Below are 22,897 nucleotides of genomic sequence, written 5' to 3'. Positions count from 1 at the left end.
GCAAGGGAAGACTTGATTCCAAATATTTCTCATGTGTTATATCTCCTCTCTTTTGAAAATAGGTTATGATTATGAATATGAATATCTCCAGAATCAATTCTTATATACTGTAAAATTTATTTTATGTATGAAAACCAACGAGGGGAGATATAACAGTTGAGAAATATTTGGAATCAAGTCTCTCCTTGCTGTTATTTCAGATCATTTGAGGTATGAAGAAATATTAGATATTTTGTAATTCATATGCAAAACTAGGAAAACAAATGACTATGATTGAGACATTGAAATGTTTGTAAAAATGTGTAAAAAAAAAATAGGATCTGGATAATGGATGATCCCCTTAATGTGCGACCTTAAGGGTAAATGTAACATAGCCTACTACACAATCCAGGTCATTACCTTTCCAACGAGCCTTCATTTGTTAAATTTATATTAATATTCGCTGAGATTTGGAACTTATAAAATTGGCAAAAAGGTGGTATATATATATATATATATATATATATATATATATATATATATATATATATATATTGTAGCCAAATATATATATATATATACTGTAGCCAAATTGAATATTGAAATGCCCATATCTTTGGTTCTATGAGCCGAAACTACATAAAAATATGCAGGCTTTTTGAAAATTAAAATACTATTCTATGGTTAAAATTTTATGACAATTGGTAACTTATATTTTCAAAACAATAAATTTGTATATATAGTGTCCTGGCAACCGAGCTTCAGTTTTTGCTGTTCTGATTGCTTCCCCTTTGGCCTTGCCAGGCCATTAAAATTGGTTGTCGGCGTTTTTATTAATTTATTTTTTTTTAGCAATAATAAAAACTTCGAAACGTTGTTATTTTTAATTTTTTTTATTCATATACATATATAAATAAATTGCTCTTATTAATTTATGGGACGCATTTATTTATATACTATTAAATATTAGCTTACGTGCATAAAATAAACTTATAGACATGCATTTTTCTGGTCTTTAGCCGTCGTCAGCAGCAGAATCGAACTCATAACACTAGTATCCGCATTCTGATACTGTACCAATATGCCACAGTGGATCACCACGACTTTTATCGCTTACAAATTTAAGATTTGTTGTTGGCACGCGCGTGCGTAAATATATATATATATATATATATAATTTTCAAACTGTGAGAGATTATATAATTATTTCCACAAACCAAACAACGTCGCAACTCACAAGAGCCATGACAGCAAACAAACAGGAAGTTCAAGAAATCACTGGAACAGCTAACCCTAACAATCCTGTATACTAATAATATTTGTAGATTTGAACTGGGAAATGCTATTCCGAAAGGCTGCGAACCGACGATGCTTTTGACAGAGGAGCGAGGTCGCACTTAAATCCTATTTAAAACTGCTCGCAAACTGTCGAGTGCGAACAGAAGCGGCCGTAGAGGAGCAACAAATATCAAATATGATCTCCAAAATGATTAATATTGAACGAAAGTCGTCGCGCCATTTCGCAACATTTTCGGGGTCATTTTGACAGGTAATCGATCACAACTGAAAAAGCGAAACCAACTCAGGAAAAACACCTACTTTTTTAGTACAAGTATTAACAATTTACTGTCAAAATATCTAATTCATAGACTTACACACGTGTAAATATATAAATACTAGCAGACCGCCCGGCGTTGCCCGATCGAAAAATACGCATAAATATTATATTTTAATTGATGCAGAATTCTTGTTTATTATAAACAGAAACACGGTACGTAACAGGTTGGCAAGAAAGTTCTAGCATTTTTTTAACTATCAAACTCAGATGGACCCTGTCGGTGGGGCATTAGGATACGCCGACTGCCCCCCTGCAGAGGGTAAAAGTCCCTCAAAGTTGGCTTTTTTTTATTGTATTTTATTTTTATTGAAACTGATAAATAATTTGAGTCAGAGAAATATTCTAACAGTATTTACAGTTTGATAGAAATTCCTCGATATAATTAGAGATGATGTTTCATCAAATTTAGGTGCAAATCTTTCTTTTTGGAACATTTAAATAGGAAAATACATACTATTGGTTGTTTCCTACACCAGAATGAACTTCCTTTTAAGCTTTTAAGAATGAACTTCCTTTTAAGCTTTTAAGAATGAACTTCCTTTTAAGCTTTTAAGAATGAACTTCCTTTTAAGCTTTTAAGAATGAACTTCCTTTTAAGCTTTTAAGAATGAACTCCCTTTTAAGCTTTTAAGAATGAACTTCTTTATAAGCTTTTAAGAATGAACTCCCTTTTAAGCTTTTAAGAATGAACTTCCTTTTAAGCTTTTAAGAATGAACTTCCTTTTAAGCTTTTAAGAATGAACTTCCTTTTAAGCTTTTAAGAATGAACTTCCTTTTAAGCTTTTAAGAATGAACTTCCTTTTAAGCTTTTAAGAATGAACTTCTTTTTAAGCTTTTAAGAATGAACTTCTTTTTAAGCTTTTAAGAATGAACTTCCTTTTAAGCTTTTTAGAATGAACTTCCTTTTAAGCTTTTAAGAATGAACTTCCTTTTAAGCTTTTAAGAATTAACTTCCTTTTAAGCTTTTAAGAATGAACTTCCTTTTAAGCTTTTAAGAATGAACTTCCTTTTAAGCTTTTAAGAATGAACTCCCTTTTAAGATTTTAAGAATGAACTTCTTTATAAGCTTTTAAGAATGAACTCCCTTTTAAGCTTTTAAGAATGAACTTCCTTTTAAGCTTTTAAGAATGAACTTCCTTTTAAGCTTTTAAGAATGAACTTCCTTTTAAGCTTTTAAGAATGAACTTCCTTTTAAGCTTTTTAGAATGAACTTCCTTTTAAGCTTTTAAGAATGAACTTCCTTTTAAGCTTTTAAGAATGAACTTCCTTTTAAGCTTTTAAGAATGAACTTCCTTTTAAGCTTTTAAGAATGAACTTCCTTTTAAGCTTTTAAGAACGAACTTCCTTTTAAGCTTTTAAGAATGAACTTCCTTTTAAGCTTTTAAGAATGAACTTTCTTTTAAGCTTTATAGAATGAACTTCCTTTTAAGCTTTTAAGAATGAACTTCTTTTTAAGCTTTTAAGAATGAACTTCCTTTTAAGCTTTTAAGAATGAACTTCCTTTTAAGCTTTTAAGAATGAACTTCCTTTTAAGCTTTTAAGAATGAACTTCCTTTTAAGCTTTTAAGAATGAACTTCTTTTTAAGCTTTTAAGAATGAACTTCTTTTTAAGCTTTTAAGAATGAACTTCCTTTTAAGCTTTTTAGAATGAACTTCCTTTTAAGCTTTTAAGAATGAACTTCCTTTTAAGCTTTTAAGAATGAACTTCTTTTTAAGCTTTTAAGAATGAACTTCCTTTTAAGCTTTTAAGAATGAACTCCTTTTTAAGCTTTTAAGAATGAACTTCCTTTTAAGCTTTTAAGAATGAACTCCTTTTTAAGCTTTTAAGAATGAACTTCCTTTTAAGCTTTTAAAAATGAACTTCCTTTTAAGCTTTTAAGAATGAACTTCCTTTTAAGCTTTTAAGAATGAACTTCCTTTTAAGCTTTTAAGAATGAACTTCCTTTTAAGCTTTTAAGAATGAACTTCCTTTTAAGCTTTTAAGAATGAACTTCCTTTTAAGCTTTTAAGAATGAACTTCTTTTTAAGCTTTTAAGAATGAACTTCCTTTTAAGCTTTTAAGAATGAACTCCTTTTTAAGCTTTTAAGAATGAACTTCCTTTTAAGCTTTTAAGAATGAACTCCTTTTTAAGCTTTTAAGAATGAACTTCCTTTTAAGCTTTTAAAAATGAACTTCCTTTTAAGCTTTTAAGAATGAACTTCCTTTTAAGCTTTTAAGAATGAACTTCCTTTTAAGCTTTTAAGAATGAACTTCCTTTTAAGCTTTTAAGAATGAACTTCTTTTTAAGCTTTTAAGAATGAACTTCTTTTTAAGCTTTTAAGAATGAACTTCCTTTTAAGCTTTTAAGAATGAACTTCCTTTTAAGCTTTTAAGAATGAACTTCCTTTTAAGCTTTTAAGAATGAACTTCCTTTTAAGCTTTAAAGAATGAACTTCCTTTTAAGCTTTTAAGAATGAACTTCCTTTTAAGCTTTTAAGAATGAACTTCCTTTTAAGCTTTTAAGAATGAACTTCCTTTTAAGCTTTTAAGAATGAACTTCCTTTTAAGCTTTTAAGAATGAACTTCTTTTAAGCTTTTAAGAATGAACTTCTTTTAAGCTTTTAAGAATGAACTTCCTTTTAAGCTTTTAAGAATGAACTTCCTTTTAAGCTTTTAAGAATGAACTTCCTTTTAAGCTTTTAAGAATGAACTTCCTTTTAAGCTTTTAAGAATGAACTTCCTTTTAAGCTTTTAAGAATGAACTTCCTTTTAAGCTTTTAAGAATGAACTTCCTTTTAAGCTTTTAAGAATGAACTTCCTTTTAAGCTTTTAAGAATGAACTTCCTTTTAAGCTTTTAAGAATGAACTTCCTTTTAAGCTTTTAAGAATGAACTTCCTTTTAAGCTTTTAAGAATGAACTTCTTTTAAGCTTTTAAGAATGAACTTCCTTTTAAGCTTTTAAGAATGAACTTCCTTTTAAGCTTTTAAGAATGAACTTCCTTTTAAGCTTTTAAGAATGAACTTCCTTTTAAGCTTTTAAGAATGAACTTCCTTTTAAGCTTTTAAGAATGAACTTCCTTTTAAGCTTTTAAGAATGAACTTCTTTTAAGCTTTTAAGAATGAACTTCCTTTTAAGCTTTTAAGAATGAACTTCCTTTTAAGCTTTTAAGAATGAACTTCCTTTTAAGCTTTTAAGAATGAACTTTCTTTTAAGCTTTTAAGAATGAACTTCTTTTTAAGCTTTTAAGAATGAACTTCTTTTTAAGCTTTTAAGAATGGACTTCCTTTTAAGCTTTTTAGAATGAACTTCCTTTTAAGCTTTTAAGAATGAACTTCTTTTAAGCTTTTAAGAATGAACTTCCTTTTAAGCTTTTAAGAATGAACTTCTTTTAAGCTTTTAAGAATGAACTTCCTTTTAAGCTTTTAAGAATGAACTTCCTTTTAAGCTTTTAAGAATGAACTTCCTTTTAAGCTTTTAAGAATGAACTTCCTTTTAAGCTTTTAAGAATGAACTTCCTTTTAAGCTTTTAAGAATGAACTTCTTTTTAAGCTTTTAAGAATGAACTTCCTTTTAAGCTTTTAAGAATGAACTTCCTTTTAAGCTTTTACGAATGAACTTCCTTTTAAGCTTTTAAGAATGAACTTCCTTTTAAGCTTTTAAGAATGAACTTCTTTTTAAGCTTTTAAGAATGAACTTCTTTTTAAGCTTTTAAGAATGAACTTCCTTTTAAGCTTTTTAGAATGAACTTCCTTTTAAGCTTTTAAGAATGAACTTCCTTTTAAGCTTTTAAGAATGAACTTCCTTTTAAGCTTTTAAGAATGAACTTCCTTTTAAGCTTTTATGAATGAACTTCCTTTTAAGCTTTTAAGAATGAACTTCTTTTTAAGCTTTTTAGAATGAACTTCCTTTTAAGCTTTTAAGAATGAACTTCCTTTTAAGCTTTTAAGAATGAACTTCCTTTTAAGCTTTTAAGAATGAACTTCCTTTTAAGCTGTTAAGAATGAACTTCCTTTTAAGATTTTAAGAATGAACTTCTTTATAAGCTTTTAAGAATGAACTTCCTTTTAAGCTTTTAAGAATGAACTTCCTTTTAAGCTTTTAAGAATGAACTTCCTTTTAAGCTTTTAAGAATGAACTTCCTTTTAAGCTTTTAAGAATGAACTTCCTTTTAAGCTTTTAAGAATGAACTTCTTTTAAGCTTTTAAGAATGAACTTCCTTTTAAGCTTTTAAGAATGAACTTCCTTTTAAGCTTTTAAGAATGAACTTCCTTTTAAGCTTTTAAGAATGAACTTCTTTTAAGCTTTTAAGAATGAACTTCCTTTTAAGCTTTTAAGAATGAACTTCCTTTTAAGCTTTTAAGAATGAACTTCCTTTTAAGCTTTTAAGAATGAACTTCCTTTTAAGCTTTTAAGAATGAACTTCCTTTTAAGCTTTTAAGAATGAACTTCCTTTTAAGCTTTTAAGAATGAACTTCCTTTTAAGCTTTTAAGAATGAACTTCCTTTTAAGCTTTTAAGAATGAACTTCCTTTTAAGCTTTTAAGAATGAACTTCCTTTTAAGCTTTTAAGAATGAACTTCCTTTTAAGCTTTTAAGAATGAACTTCTTTTAAGCTTTTAAGAATGAACTTCCTTTTAAGCTTTTAAGAATGAACTTCCTTTTAAGCTTTTAAGAATGAACTTCCTTTTAAGCTTTTAAGAATGAACTTCTTTTAAGCTTTTAAGAATGAACTTCCTTTTAAGCTTTTAAGAATGAACTTCCTTTTAAGCTTTTAAGAATGAACTTCCTTTTAAGCTTTTAAGAATGAACTTCCTTTTAAGCTTTTAAGAATGAACTTCCTTTTAAGCTTTTAAGAATGAACTTCCTTTTAAGCTTTTAAGAATGAACTTCCTTTTAAGCTTTTAAGAATGAACTTCCTTTTAAGCTTTTAAGAATGAACTTCCTTTTAAGCTTTTAAGAATGAACTTCCTTTTAAGCTTTTAAGAATGAACTTCCTTTTAAGCTTTTAAGAATGAACTTCCTTTTAAGCTTTTAAGAATGAACTTCCTTTTAAGCTTTTAAGAATGAACTTCCTTTTAAGCTTTTAAGAATGAACTTCCTTTTAAGCTTTTAAGAATGAACTTCCTTTTAAGCTTTTAAGAATGAACTTCCTTTTAAGCTTTTAAGAATGAACTTCCTTTTAAGCTTTTAAGAATGAACTTCTTTTAAGCTTTTAAGAATGAACTTCCTTTTAAGCTTTTAAGAATGAACTTCCTTTTAAGCTTTTAAGAATGAACTTCCTTTTAAGCTTTTAAGAATGAACTTCCTTTTAAGCTTTTAAGAATGAACTTCCTTTTAAGCTTTTAAGAATGAACTTCCTTTTAAGCTTTTAAGAATGAACTTCCTTTTAAGCTTTTAAGAATGAACTTCCTTTTAAGCTTTTAAGAATGAACTTCCTTTTAAGCTTTTAAGAATGAACTTCCTTTTAAGCTTTTAAGAATGAACTTCCTTTTAAGCTTTTAAGAATGAACTTCCTTTTAAGCTTTTAAGAATGAACTTCCTTTTAAGCTTTTAAGAATGAACTTCCTTTTAAGCTTTTAAGAATGAACTTCCTTTTAAGCTTTTAAGAATGAACTTCCTTTTAAGCTTTTAAGAATGAACTTCCTTTTAAGCTTTTAAGAATGAACTTCCTTTTAAGCTTTTTAGAATGAACTTCCTTTTAAGCATTAATGGAACTGCACGAAGTTCAATGTCAACTGTTCATTTGTTCAAGTCAATTAAATAAATTGATTTCCCTTTTATTTTTCAGGAGCGGAGAACAAGTTAACAAATGCACAAAAAGTTTTCGAGAATAAATATTAAAGTTTCACATTGAACACATTTGATCGACGTCGAGTTTCGGATCCTGAATTTACTGAAGGATTATCTGATGATGAACGTCAGGAATTATTGACGAATGCCAGAAAGCGAGTATTATCAGAATTGCCTGCACATTCACAAAGTGTGGCGATGGCTGTTAATTAACATCTGAAGGGTGTTAGTTGAGCAAAAGACAAAAGTAGTAGTAGTAGTAGTAGTAGTAGTAGTAGTAGTATGGCAGACTCGAATCCACACCGTGAAGGAGGAAAAGAATGTGAAAAAAGAAAACGTGGCGCTTTAGCTGTTGCGCCCATCTCCAAACCTAAAGTGACAAAGGTTTAAATTAAGGCTAGACAATCGAAAAGAGGCGATGATTTTCGAAAATATCGGCGACAAAAGCGACCCCTCCCTGTAGAAAAGTGCTCAGTTGAGGATAAAGGAATTAATGTTTTGGGCCAATTTTTCGATCTTTGCCATCTGAACGGTCGAGCTTAAAAAGGCGACCAATCTCGTGAAAAATATGTCGTCTTTGTCGAAAGTTTTTGCAAGACATACATACATACATACATACATACATACATACATACATTCATTCATTCATTCATTTAAACAGACAGGTGAGATTTATATTATAGACTAGCCTGGGTGCCCGTCGTTGCCCGGGTGTTTGTAGGTGAATGTTGAGCAAAAAAAGTTGTAGTTGGCATTCTCAGTAGTGGCCCACGAGTCATTTTCTTTTTTTTTTTTTTTTTTTTTGTTAAACTTTCTTAATCATTACTTTATATTGTGTCCAATATAATAAAATAAATACGAAATCTGCATTAATCAAAATATCATATTTAAGACTGGGCAATGCCGGGCACCCTGCTAGTATATATATATATATATATATATATATATATATATATATATATATATATATATATATATATATATATAGTCTTTGAAGTTTTTAACATTTGAAACCATACAAAAAATTACTTTTTATCATTCGTTAAAAACCCATCTAGTCAGTAAGTCATTTAATCACCTGCAATCACTGCATCAACTCTCTCGAATTTACTATAATACCATTTTTTTTTATTTTTCAAGGGATCATCAGTTGTTTACCATGAAACACTGTTTCGGGGATTTAATATATATATATATATATGTGTGTGTGTGTGTGTGTGTGTGTGTGTGTGTGTGTGTGTGTGTGTGTGTGTGTGTGTGTGTGTGTGCGTGCGTGTGTGTGTGTGTGTGTGTGGTAAAACAGCTGTATTGCAAATTCCTAGATTTTATTTAGCTTAACATTTATTTCCTGATCGCTAAAAATATATCTTTCTCATCTTTTATTGAGCATTCTTAATAACCTATTTAAATTCATGAGTTTTCTGTCTTGAATACATAAAACTTAGTATATATATATATATATATATATATATATATATATATAGAGAGAGAGAGAGAGAGAGAGAGAGAGAGAGAGAGAGAGGATGAAACACTAGTGTCTGTAGGTATTTAATCATTATTATAGTAAATAATTTTGACAGCCCCTGTAAGAAACTTGTTCTTATCGTTGAGCACTTTCAGTTGAATTAAAGTCGGTCCATTTAGCTTTTATGCGCAGATCATCATATAATGATTAGATCACTCTTACTGACGTAAAAAAGCATTTAAAAATAAAATATTTAAATTTCAACGTTATTTCACGCGGTTAACGGTAGCCAAATGGATACGATCTTTGCTAATGAAGCTAGAGATGTCTTCTGTCGTCGTGTTCGAATCTATCGACTGGTTTTAATCATGACACCCTGCACTGAAGATGCCCGAAAGGATGAAACACTAGGGCCTGTATTTCATAATTATTATAGTAAATATAGTAAATAATTATATATATATATATATATATATATATATATATATATATATATATATATATATATATATATATATATATGAAGAATGGGAAGCGGCAGAAAATGAATGAGAGATATATGTGTGTGTTATAAAAAATTTAAATTTAGTTCTTGATTAAAATAAATAAAATGAACATACTTTTTATCTATATCTTTATATACACCAGATGAATGAGTTTATTGGTACCGCAGTCATTTGGCAATTAGTGTGCGCCTAATGAGAAGTTCTTGAATGGTATTGTACACACATCAAGGTCGCCATTTATAGATATTTCTCGCCACGATCAATCAGTGCACAAAATGGCCGCCATTTTTTATTTGAATTGGAACGAACTTTGTATTGATCGTCTTTTGATGTCGTAATAAACAAAATGGCAGAGCGTAGAAGATAAACAGTTCGGTTCACACCACCCTTTTCTATCACATATTTTCTTCTCTTTCGTTTTCTCATTTTGTTTTTTGTTTTTGATTTTTGTTTTTTCTTGTTTGTTCTTGGCGTCTTTTTGATAAGGAATTTCCTCAAATGATTCGGCGACAATTTAGATTATTTTTGTTGCTGTTTTTACTGCTAGTTTTAATTGCTTTATTTCGAAACTCTTTGAAAGTTTTGAAAAGGATGGGAATATAGTGGAAAGAAATTCGATATTTTCGACATTCATTACCGCTAGTTGTTCTTCTATTCTGTTTTTAAATTTAAAAACACGATTCGTTTTAATTGACATCTCAGATATTTTGGTTTTAGATGAAAGAGTGAACTCTTGATGTTAACCTTAAATTGTAAGATTTCATATTTGATCTGGGGTGACATAGATGGTTCAATGGATACCGATCAGAACTATGAGATCATATTAAAGTTGAATCAGCTTTGTTTTATTTAATTGGAATTTATTATTGAGATTAGAATTATTTTATTAATTTATTTATTGCGGACTATTATTCTAATCTTTCTTAGTTGTTGTTTCACGACGTTTCGGCTAACTATTCCTCTGGACTTCGTCAGGTGACAACCGCGACGGGATAGGAACTCCGAATCTCCTAGCTGCATCCTCAACAATTACTGCCTTCCAAAGTTGCTGTCGTCTCACCACGTTTTTAGTCGGCTTTGTGTAGGATTAAAACTGCTATCTTTAGACACTGCTCACATGGAACCCTAATGATTCAACGTCTCTATCCATAGCGCCACGGGTACCGAAGGGCGATCAAGGTTGTTGTTTTTTTTTGTTTTATAAATCCACGTTTATTTATTATCTAATTTTCCGTGATCGGGTCCGTACCGACTTCCTATCCCATCACGGTTACCACCTGATGAAGGCCAGAGGAATAGTTGGACGAAACGTCGTGAAGCAACAACTAAGAAAGATGAGGATAATAGTCCGCAATAAATAAATTAATAAATAGTACTCAACATTTTTCTACAACTTTGATTCTTCCTTGTAAAACAAGCTCATTTGTCTACAACAACGGAAAAAAGTCCTTTCTCCCGAACCCTATGTAGGCATCAGACACTTATCTTTGTACTCTTGTCATCAGAACCAAACAAATTAAATTTCGTCTCCTCAGACCATAGGACATGGTTCCAGTAATATATTCCCCTTTTTGGCATGTCTTCAGCAAAGTTTTTGCGGGTTTTCTTGTGTATTGCTTTCAGAAGAGGCTTCCTCCTGGGGTGACGGCCATGCACACCAATTTTAGGAGTACAAAGATAAGTGTGCCATGCCTACAATCTACATAGTGGTGGGAATGTCACGGTCTGGGTTTGTATGAGTGTTGCAGGTATGACAATGACCCAAAACACACATCCAAGACAACCACTACTTTACTGAAGAGGCTGAATGAACTGGCCAAGCATGTCTCCAGACTTGAACCCAATAGAACATCTTTGAAGCATCCTCACGCAGAAGGAGATGCGCAAAGTCTCAAATATCCGCCACCTCCACGACGTCGTAATTGACGAGTGGAAGAGAATTCCAATGGCTACATATAAGGCTCTGGTAAACTCCATGCCTATGAGAGTAAAGGCAATTTTGGATAATGATGGTAGCCACATAAAGTATTGAGAGTTAACATGTTGTATGTTTATATTTACAACTTTTCATAAGGGTGTACTCAATTTTGTTGCCAGGAATTTAGATTTTAATGGCTATATTTTCAATTGTTTGGAGAGGAAAATAAGTTAATTCTTTTATATATTCCGCAGACAGAATATTTTTTCATTGTGCCGAAAAATCATTTTTTCAGTGTTGTCCATGAAGAGATATACTTAAATATTTGAAAAATGAGGGGTGTACTCACTTTTGTGATACATTATATATATATATATATATATATATATATATATATATATAATTTGAGGTAGCTATTTTTCCAAAGTAGGGTAACCAGTTAAATATAACGAGGTTAATACTAGAGTGCTGAACTTAACCCAATGACCCGTTTACTAAAAAAAAAAACTTCTTTTGCTTAAAGTTGATTTTCATTTTTCATTAAGAATTCCGCTTTCGAAAATAAGCGTTGTTTCCTGAAAAGGTCTCTAGTTACTAAATACTATATATATATATATATATATATATATATATATATATATATACATATATATATATATATATATATATATTCAATTGTCTTTACATAAGCAGTAATTTATTGCTACACAGTCATGAGCATGATTCGGTCTTCTAGTATTTAGTAACTAGAGACCTCTTCAGGAAACAAATCCGAGTATAAATATATATATGTATATATATATGTATGTATATATATATATATATATATATATATATATATATATATATATATACGTATACCTTAATATTTTTTTAATTAAAACTTTTAATATATATATATATATCAAAATTCGGTAATGTTCAATAAAAATTTAAGTCAAAACAAATTGATTCAATTATTAAGCTTCAAGATTATCAGTTTTTATAATCGAGCAAAATAAATAATGAGAACATCATATTGTGTTTTTTTTTATATTCGTTACAATTGTTTCGTGACCTTTCGGACAATTTCAAACATTATGTCATTCAAAAATATTCCAAAACAGTCTCTCTTCAATCAGCGAAATACACTATTTATACGTATGTGAATATATTTCTAATTCTTATTTAAGAGAGCAAGCAGTTGAATGTATCTCCACCCCATTCTTCTATGTTTTTTGTTGTTTAATTATTTTGTGTTAGCCATGGAATTTTTAACCACCCATTTTCGTATTTCTATTTTTATATCATATTTCAACCAATTATCTATCTTAATATTACATTAATCCTCCGTGTGTTTTATTTTATTTAAATAATAATTTTTGTCAAAATTATTGATTTATTTTCTAAATACTAAACTACACTCTCAAATCTTAGTTTGTATCATACGTTCCAACTATATTCTCTTTAATCTATAATAGTTTTGTATCAGTTTTGTTTATATCTACGATGGCATGATTTATTTTGCTTAATATTTTATTTATGAGAAGGAATTGTAATTAAAATAAAGCGAATTACTGTATACTAGAATATGAGAATTATCAAAGCACAGCCAATCAAGATGGATGGAAGTAGGATAGGTAACCTTTATTATTTATAAATTAAATTTTAGAAAGCTTATGTTATGTCTATGTATCGGGTCAGTTACGATAGGTGACATCACAATATCTGTGGAATATGTAGGATTGGTCCCGGTGTAAACGGGGAGCGGTGGTAGGACTAAGTAGTTAGAGAGGAAAATAGGGACTGCTTCCTCATTAGATTTTATAATTGTTATAGTGTTGCTCGTCGGATGCAATGTAGCATTTTAATATGATGACAGAATTTGTTTAAGATGGCGTTCGAAAGCTACATAGCTATTAGGCTAGATTTAATAAATTTTTATGTGGCATATGTTGTTGCAAACCTCCAATATTTTGGTCCAGAGGGGAATTTTTGCAGTCATTTTATTATATCGAGGATAACGATTATTAAAACCAAAACTATTTCTATTTCTCCTATTTATGTTATAATTATTTTATTTCTTATACGAAAGTTGAGATTTAGTAACGTACATTTCACCCTCAATATACTCTGTAGATTCTCCTTTTTAAATGTATTTCAATCCGTTTCAGGCGTGATATCAGGAATTTATTTCTATGAAGACAGTTTTGTATAGCATCTAACTTTTTGTTAAAGATTTCCTTTTTAGAATTCACTATGTGGTATTCTTTAATTGATTTACTCGGTTTATACTCCCAACCCATGTCTACTATTGACCATTTTAATTCAAATTCTTTTTTGTGTTTATGTAGTTCCCCAACCCAATCGCTTAATGCAGCAGTGTTCCACTTCTTATTTTTAATAATTATTTTTGTTCTATCGTCATTTCTATCGTTATCCGTTCATTTGTTATTTGGTTCATTCTCTACATGGTGTCTGTATCTGTCCTTAAAGAAAACAACCCATTCCCCTAGGTATATCTTTTTACTATTATCCACCTTAACTTCACATTTATACACAATTTTAGAAATTAAGCAATTGCTTTCCAATAGACATTTCTTAGGTATTTTTTACAAGGTAGTCACCACTTATCAAGGCCCGGGAGCCACTCGGGGATAAGGGTTATTGCGTGTACAGTACGATAGCATTGGATATTTGATAAAGTGTCTTACTTAAGGGGCGGTTCATCAGGAATTTGTTTACATTGGACTTGAAGACATCCAGATTGTAGTCAGATGGGAAACAGGCAACAGGAACAGAGTTCCACAGGCGTGCACTTCTGAGAAAGAAGCTTTGTTCATGGAATCTACGTTTTGATTTTGGCACAGATAAGGAGTGGGGAAAATTTTGGACAGTGGTTTCAGCTAGAGTGGTGTTTATCGTGAAAGATTGGCGACGGGGGACCAGAGATTAGAGCTCAGACGAGCACCTGCCATGGTAGTAACGATAAAACAAAGACAGGCTCGCAACGTCTCTTCTGTGGGAAAGAAGTTGCAAGGAAGAGAAAAGGGCATTACCCACTGGGCCCCGAAGCCTATTTTGTACTCTGTCAAGGCAGGATAGGCTGTTTTAGCAGCTCCTGTCCAGATGTGGCAGCAGTACTCCATCCTTGGATGTACTTGGCTTTTATATAGATAGAGAATTGCATCAGGGGTGAGATATCTTCTGGAGCGGTAGAAGGATCCTACCATTTTTCCAGAGACCTTGGCAACTGACTTGATGTACGTGTTCCATTACAGGTCAGGAGTAAAGGTCAAGCACAGAAGCTTATCAAAACATGGAGCTTGCCCTAGACGAGAGCCATCCATTTCAATTGATGCCAGATGACTATCAGAGCGTTGATGATGTAAAGATAGGAGCTTTGTTTTAGATGCATTAAAAGTAACCAGCCACCTCCTACCCCACTGAACCACGCGCTCAAGATCAGAGGAGAGAGTATCAGAGAGAACTTTGTCATTTACGGCCTTTGGTATTCTACAATTACATTTTGTTTAGTTTACCATTGTTTGAATCTATTATAGGATTGCCTAGCTTGGTAGCGTTGAGAATGAAAGTTTAACCGAGTTCTTATTAATTATTTTATTTAATCTATTGTCTGGGAGGAAGTTCTTATTAATTATTTTGTAAAATTCTTTAGGAAACTGTATATTCTAATAGTTTATTCTCTCTGGTCGTTTATCTTGAGGATTCCTTGTCTGCTCCTTGTTTTCCCGTTTGTACCAAGATGTAAAAATTTAAATGTAATGTGAACAAACATGTTACTGCACAATTCTCCATTTTGGATGCCAAAAAATGGCTATATGGGCTTTCGTATGTTGAACAGCCAAGATGGCCGACCGTTGCTGCAGTCACGTGGGAACATAAAATTTCTAAACCGACTTTTCTCTTTTTCAGACATGCTTTCAATTCGAATTTGTAAATAAAATAGTTATTTTGAAATAATTATACTACAATTCCGTTTGTAATATCATTTAATCCCGTCATATTTCTGAATTTAAAGAAAAGGTTGCAGTTACTTTTTTTTTAATTAATATTAATCTTAGAAAAACTAAAAATTAAAAATAATTAAAATATTTCTCCAAAATTTTAATTTATACAATTGGATTAATCTCGTGATGAATCCATTTAATAAAAACATTTAATCACACCTTTCTTTTCTTTTTCTGTTTTTTTTAATTCAAATTCTCGTTAAGTGCAAAATATTTTGGTAAAAAAAAAATTGTCTGAAAAAGAGAAGACAAAAAAAACAGTAAGTTTTCTTTTCTTTTTTTTTGCGTCAAAAAATATTAAAACGCATTTCGTTCTTACATTCGCATTTCGCAATTTTAAGTTTCCGCATGACGTCAGCATCGGTCGGCCATGTAGCCTGTTCAACCTAGAAAAGGCAATATTGCAAAAAAAAAATTGTCCAATAATTATTCAAAAATACTGTTTTCATTTTTCAATCAATTTTTCATTGATAAGATAAAATCACAAAATGTTCTTCGGCACCTTTCGGTGTTTTCCGTAAACCGCCAGGGCTCTTTCAACGATAGCATGATCCTAATACTGCATAAGTATCCAAATAATTTTACAATTTGTAAAAAAAAAACTTTCTTATATTTCTAGATAAAACTGAAATAGTAAAATGTGATATGTGATCTTCTCGTTTCATATAATTGTTGTAGATTTCACATTTCTGAAAGAATTCACGATATTCTCGGATGTAAGACCAAAAATCTTTTCTTTTTGTTTTTTGTTGGTTTTTTTTTTTTTTTTTCATTTTCACCCTAAACAAGGTATGGTGCCACTTTCACGTGGGGGTCTACTATCGAGGACATAAGTTGGAGGGTTACTCTGTGGGGAATAACAGTAAGATGCCTGCTCACATTACACTTGAACTTCTGCATGTCAGTACAGTTGGTAATGCAGAATCCCGGAGGGGAGTTCAAAAATCTAGCAGTTCTGGGGAAAAAAACTATTGGAGTAGAAGTCTTTCTTACATCTAGGGATCTCTACTGTGTGTGGGTGGGATCTTCTTGCTTGTCGGGTTGTCGCAGGTATTTATGTCAATGGGGTATATATATATATATATGTATATATATATATATATATATATATATATATATATATATATATATATATATATATAAAGTAATGTGATTGATAATTTAAAATTTAAAAATCAAATTATAATTAAATTAAAAATCCGTTTCATAAGAAGGAACAACAACAAACTCAATTATCTGTACGATCGTTTCGGAAAACAATGCTTTTTATTGTGGTAGACATCAAGTTACGTACAATAATTACATATAGTTTTTTAATAAGCAAGGTCTCCTTGTCAGCAAATTTTGAAGGGTTTTTATTAAATTTAAAAGACACCATAAATAAACCTAGCATTAAAAGGCAGATGTATCTGAAAAAAATTGAAATAAAAGGTCTGGATTTAAAATTTATAAATTTTAAATCCAGACCTTTTATTTCAATTTTTTTCAAGTAAAAGGCAAATGTATCTGAAAGATAAAAATTTCAAGAGGATTGTATAACTGGTTATGGTCAATAGTAGTCCTCGCCAGCGAACGTCTTTGTTATTGTTATTGTATTATTATTATTATTATTATTATTATTATTATTATTATTATTATTATTATTATTATTATTTAAAACATTTTGTGTCCTGCTCTTTCGCGCGATGACTAATATTATTTTTAAAACGCATTATTTTAAATATAAATATTCACTCATATATATATATATATATATATATATATATATATATATATATATATATATACCATGAAACTTTGGCACCCTCCGGTGTTTTACGTAAAATGCTCGACAATAACACGGTTATTATTTTGCATACGTACTGCTTTTTACGGCTCAACGTTGAGTTACAAAAATTCTATTTCAAACATGACGGGAAAAGACTTCCGGCAGACCTACAAACCCTTTCACGCAAATGCAAGGTCGCAAAAAAAATATAAATAAAATACACAAACTGAAAAAAAAGGACTATTGACCGCTGTCCATTGATACGGAAATTGTTTTCTCAGCTGCTGGAGTGATAATGGATCGGTTTCGTGTCGATTGATCTCAAGGAGATACGTATCAACTCGATTTAATCCCCTACAACGAGCGTATTCTCAAGCGACCCGAGTATCAAGTGACGTAAGACAACTACTAATATACCTTGAACTATTTTATTATATTGACCAATTTCAAGAGCATCCCGTATTGATCGGGTGGTTGCATTGAATTTTTAGCCCTCCTTTCAATCTCGATAAACAACGGATACTCTAGTAAAGGTAACTATTTTGAAGCAAAGGTTGCGTTATAGCTAACTATATCTCTTTTGAACATGCACATTTTAGACCAGTGGCTAATGGAAGTCTAGGACGACTGGAAGCAATGTCGGGGTTAAGCAGAGGGCCTCTTCGAATTACATTACCGACGTCACCCATTTTAGTACTGATAATTAGAGCTAGGACAACAGCATATTCTTTTCATTGTTTTGACTCTCGAGTGTGTATCCGTTGATATCATATACTTTTATATAAAGTGATGTGGTTCTTTGTTGATTAACTGTGTCGGATATATACTCGAGAGTCAAAACAATGATAAAGTATGCAGTTTTCATAGCCCTACTGATAATATACAATTCTGCGTTGTTTTGTGTGAAAAGAGTATATGTATACAACTCATCTTTTAGCCATGACGTCATTGCATAACCAAACACGTGCATCTCGATCCAATGGCCTAGCATACTTCACGTGTTCGTTCTTCATGTTCGAGCATGTGCCCGACTCACGTGTCCTGAATTCACGTGCATTTCATATCTCCAACAAGAATTCTTTAACCTATTTTTGGTCTAACCTATATGTCTAACATCTGCTATTGTTCGGTTCAAATTCCTTATTTTAATTTCATTTTCATAAACAGAATTGAATTGAATCATCAAATTCCTTTTATCACAATAAAATTTCTAAACAACGAATTCCTTTTCAATAAGCATATCTGCTTATTTATTTTAAACTCTCCTGAATCTTAATTCCAAAACTAGCTTCCCAGGTCTGAATTCTCGGACTATCCTATCTCATTTTTACTTATTTACAAGATCAGGAGACCTGTTCTCGTAACAGTTTGTCGTTGAAAGGGGCCTTTAGGGTTTGTTCGTATATTATTTTCAAAGTGCTGTATAGTTTTTGTACAGTTAAAAAGTTTATATATATATATATATATATATATATATATATATATATATATATATATATATATATATATATATATATATATATGTATATATATATATGATGGCCTCTATTATGTCTCAGGGAAGAATTAATACCCCTGTAAGATGTAATGTACTAGATAATAAATCAAGGGTCCACACTTCTCCCGAGTCTTCAATACCTGATTTTAGTAGAAAGAAATCCGGGACGGCAGGAAACAACGGTGAGACAAAAGGAGAGCACATACAGCACCTGGTAAATATATATATATATATATATATATATATATATATATATACTAGCAGTTCAGTCCAGCTTTGCTCGGGCCCTATGTACTGTTCATAACTTTATGTGCATATTTTTATATATATATATGTGTGTGTGTGTGTGTGTGCGTGCGTGTGTGTGTGTGTGTTTGTGGGGGGTGTATTAAAAAGTTTGACTCATATCCAGGACACCTACATGTAAAATTTCAAGTATTAAGACCCAAAATTGGCAGAGGAGTTTGGTCTGCAAAGGTCACCTCTTTCAACTGTGACCTCTTGGGCTGCAAAGGTCACCTCTTTCAACTGTGACCTCTTGGCAGGCAAATTTTCGCCCAAACCCTGATTAAGAAGCTTGCTGCATATCTGAATACGCTTTATGTAAAATTTAAGATGTTAAGACCTGAATGAATGGCTTGTCCGAATGTTCGGCCAAACCCCGATTAAAATACTGTCTGAATACACGTTATGTAAAATTTCAAATGTTTGGACCAAAAATTGGCTGAGAGTTAAATTTTTTTAACTTTTAGCCCAATTTTGACCCCTTAACATTTATCGTTTGGAGCTCAAATCAAATTAAAAAGTTTGATTAATGTCCAAGGAGCTACATCTAAAACTTCAAGTGTTTAGACCCAAAATTGGCGGAGGAGTTTGGTAGAGTTTTTAAAGGTCGAATCGATTAACTTTGACATCTTGACAGCTATATTTCATGCCGAAAACCTATTAAAAAGATTTTCCCAAATCTCAGTACCCCTCATGTCGAATCTCGAGTCTGTGGACTGAAAATTGACAGAGTAATTTGGTAGGAGTAATTTGGTAGGCAAACAGAAAGACACACAGAAACAATTTCACTTTTATACATATATAGATATATACCCTGGACATTTGTATTTCTGTTTCCCTTTCGATTGCCATTGGATTGAACATTTTCCTGTATTGGAATTTACCGTTTTTCCCATTGGATATTTATCATATCATATCTTTTTTCTCCCTTTTCCCCTATTTCTTGCTTTTCCAATATCTTTGAACCCCTACAGACTGTCTAAAAACTTAATTAAATGACTTTTTGGTGTAAATATGAAAAATTTTATATTGCTTGTTTTCCGTGATGCATTTAACCTCCAAAATTCATTGTATATTTTGCAAACCTCTTCCCTCTGGTGAGAAGATTTGCTCTCTTCGAAACTCCGTGGAATAAGGGTTTTTTCTTGTTTTATTTGTACTCCTTTTCAAATATTTAAAATTTTGTATACCTTTTTTTTTTAATTACATTTTCACCCCAAACAAGGCAAATTGCCACTTTGGTGTAGGGGGCTACTATCAGGGGAAACAACTACTGGGGTACTATGTAGGGATTTGAGCAGCAAGATGTCGGTTCACGTTACACTTGGACTTCTGCACGTCAGTACTGTTGGGGAAGCAGGGACCTGGAATTGAATTCCAGAGTCTAGCGGTTCTGGAGAAGAAACTATTGGAGTAAAAATATCTTTTACATCTAGGGATCTCTACAGTGTGGGGTGGGATTTAGCAGCCTCTCGGGTTTGTCGAGGATGCTCAAGTAATTGCAGTTCGTCAGAGCATTCACCACTAAAATACTTGTAAAACAGGCAGAAGGGTGCATCATTTCGTCGATGGGACAGAGGTTGAAGCTTAGATGCCAGTTCAGGGCCTATCAGGTTTGCGACTCTCTTTTGAACCTTGTCAAGGAGCAAGAGACTAGTAGCAGATGCACCAGCCCAGATGTGACAGCAATACTCCATACATGGGCGAATGGTGGCCTTATAGAGGTGCAGGATACTTTCGGGTGTTAGTAGGTTGTCTAGCACGGTAGAGAGAGCCCACCTTCCTTGCAGCAGCCCTGGCAATGCCTTCAATGTAATTGTTCCAACTCATGTTTCCTGTGAACGTTAGGCCAAGGAGTTTGAAAGATGGACTCTCAGATAAAGAGTCGTTGGCCATTGCTATAAGTGGTAGAGAGGGTTTCTTGTAGTTATTGAATGAAACTATTTAGTCTTGGCAGCATTGAACGTGACCAACCACTTTTGTCCCCATTCCACCACAGATTCCTCTAGTGTTTCTGCCATTTCTTTAGAAATGTGTTCATTCGTCTTCCTGTCGTGCCTGCCATAGAGTGTAGTGTCATCAGCATATATGCCCATCTCAGAGGTAATTTTGTCGGGGAGGTCATTTATGAATATCAGGAGCAATAGAGGTCCAAGGATAGAACCCTGGGACACCCCCGCATTTATATCATGTTGTTTAGATGTACGACCGTCGAGGACAACCTTTTCTCTTATCTAAGAAGGATTTAATTATGTTAAGTATTCTACCAGTGATACCGTATGCTTTAACTTTCCTGAGGAGACCCTCATGCCATACCCTGTCAAAAGCCTTAGATATATCTAGAGCTACCGCTCTGCCCTCCCCCGCTTTGTCCAGTGAATGGTATATACGTCCAGAGATTACAGTTAGGATGTCTGCTGTGGAACGGGCTTGTCTAAATCCATACTGTTTGTCAGTCAGAAGTTTAGCATCTGTAAGGTGATGGACCTTCCTTACAGTTTTATAAAAGTTTTTGAAAATTTTAATATTTTCAATATCAAGATTTTTATTGTATGTATAACACCAAAGTATTAAACTCCTATAGGATGGGGTTATCGTAATAAATTCTCTGCTATTTTGAGTGGCTTACAAAAGATCGATACCTCGCCCATTAGTTTATCTATCAGATCGATATACATGATCGGAAACGTAATTGAACGGTTATTTTAATACATTGAAATGTATTATGCTGATTACTATTTGGGGTTATTTTTAGAACAATTGTCTGGATTCATGTGTTCGATGTTGTTGTCTATCAACCTATCGTCGCCATTTTGTTTTCTGGGTTCAATTTGTTTGCGGTGCCTTCAACAACATTTCGCTCTTTTTTAATTCTCTCGCTGTCATCTCCAATTCAATAAGATTTGTCCATTAATTGTGCGTAAAAGTTTTAAATTAACCATTCGTTCCATAACAAACACAGGAATTGGATGTTCTACAGGGAAATGCTATTAAGAAATATTAAGTGCGTTGTTAGTTCCCCGACAAAAGGAGGGTGGACCTGTAAATTCACTCTTGCCCGTCCGTCCGTCCGTTCGTCTGTCCGAACTTTTCTCTCTATTCTTTGGAATTTTTTTTAAACAAACATTAAATATGATATGAGTAAAAAAGTAACAGTACGGATTTTCCGGAAAAACACCATTTGCCCATCTAGGGGTACCTTTTCGGTTAAAATGGCTAAAATTGACACTTTTGTGCTTATTTAAATAAAATTGATGCCTTGAATTTTTATAAAACTTTCTGAAAAATTGTAACTAACTGATTTCTATATAATTTTGTTTGTCTATACTTCGCGATAACTCTTGGGTGTGCCCCAGGGGCTCTTCTAGGGCTAATAAAAACACTCCATTTTTGGAACTATTTTACCATATTTGACCAAAATTTTCTCTGTGTGTCTATTTAGCAGTTTTGCATAATGCTTAACTCAAATTTATGTTAAGGCCTTGGGTACTTTGGAGGCTAAATGGTGGGGGGGCGCAAATGATGGACTTAGTCTTTTCTTTTTTGCATGATGCAGAACTCAAATTTACATATGTTAAGGCCTAAAACTGCACCATTTGTTCACTTTCACCAAGATTTGTACGTCCCCTGGGGACTTTTGGGACTAAATAGGGGGTAAATGCTGAACTTAGTCAATTTTTTATGCTTGTGCACTCACGGTGCACCATGCATGCTTTACTTTTTTCTTTCTTATTCAACGGGATACGTGGAAATTCCACGGTGTTTTCTGCGTCAATCTGTATCATTTATCACTAACTAGTTGGTTTGGATGTCTGTGTTTTACGGCATATCAACCATTTTCAGATTGTAACGTTATACACGTTTTAACACGTAGACAGGGAATCACTTGACTAACATTTTATCTTAGTGAAACAACCGACATTTATTTACAGACAGTTATTTACAGGTCCTTCCCTTTCTCCCTTGGCCACCGCGCGTAACACCTCTATCTCTGTCCTTCTCTGGCGTAATTTCTGGTCTGCGCACGCGTTCTTCTTTTTGTAATCTTTTTCCTTCTTTATTGCCGTGGCATCATCTCGC

Source organism: Euprymna scolopes, chromosome 41 (assembly GCF_053919585.1).
Source record: "Euprymna scolopes isolate OS-2025 chromosome 41, ASM5391958v1, whole genome shotgun sequence".
Classification (NCBI taxonomy): domain Eukaryota; kingdom Metazoa; phylum Mollusca; class Cephalopoda; order Sepiida; family Sepiolidae; genus Euprymna; species Euprymna scolopes.
The sequence above is the reverse complement of the archived record's forward strand: the minus strand, read 5'-3'. Positions refer to the sequence as shown.